The sequence below is a fragment of the Salvelinus sp. IW2-2015 genome, linkage group LG35 (genome assembly GCF_002910315.2).
Source record: "Salvelinus sp. IW2-2015 linkage group LG35, ASM291031v2, whole genome shotgun sequence".
In the NCBI taxonomy this organism is placed as follows: domain Eukaryota; kingdom Metazoa; phylum Chordata; class Actinopteri; order Salmoniformes; family Salmonidae; genus Salvelinus; species Salvelinus sp. IW2-2015.
In genome coordinates, this window is record NC_036874.1 from 13,966,758 (window position 1) to 13,967,800 (window position 1,043).

The window sequence follows — 1,043 nt, forward strand, 5'->3', positions numbered from 1 at the left end:
GTTGTTGTTGTAGAGTAGGCATTCTCTCCGGAAAACATCAGGAAGACTGATATTCTCAAAAGATATAGGGATTAGACTGCTGAGAGACACTAAGAGTGTTAAAGTAATTTTCTCGTCCTGCATAGTACAGCTCACCATTTCCGATAGTTTGCTGGCATCCGTAAAAAGCTGGATCCACGAGAAGACAAGGTATGAGGCGCTACCATCGTCCTGTCTGTCAGCGCCACGAGTAAAGCATTCCTGAGACCTTCCATGTGTGATGTGATGGTTCTGCTTTCTCAGCTAACGGGAGTGTTGCCTCTAGCTCACAATCTTATGCCTAAGAACACAGCCATGAATAAAGAATGGTACTCGCACACAACATCCGTACCGAGAGGCAACATGTTCTCAGGGGGGGTTTAGATGGTGTGCAAGGTGGGCCAACTGAGTCACCTGCCAAACCCCGTCACCACTCATATGGTGTCCAGTGTGAGCATGCAGTGGTAATACAAACCCCAAACATTTCAGCCACAGACGTTACATAATGATGCTTGGAGTCGGTATATGTTTTTATAGCTCCCATTGACTCAAGTATAGCTAGTCAGTGCCATCTCCTTAAGAACAAATTCTTATTTACATGACTGCTTACCCCAGGCCAAACCCTCCCCTAACCCGGACAACACTGGGCCAATTGTGCGCCGCCCTATGGGACTCCCGATCACGGCCGGTTGTGATACAGCCCAGGATCGAACCAGGATCAGTAGTCCCGCCTCTAGACTGTTGCGCTACTCGGGAGACCATTGATTTGAATGTGAATATCTGTCACTCCGTTCTAGTAATTATACTTCTCTCCTAGTTCTGAGACTATTGCCTGGAATTGAGCTTTTAAAAGCTTTGGTCAGAAATTCAGAATGGGTCAAAGTACACTTAAAATCCCAGGGCATGAATCATTCAGCCTTCCCCTGGATCCAGCTCCAAGCTCAGGAGACTTGGCGACGGGGCCTCGTTAGTGCCACTTTTTTGTGCCTTTTTTGAACCGTGGCACACCTTGATGGGATATTAAA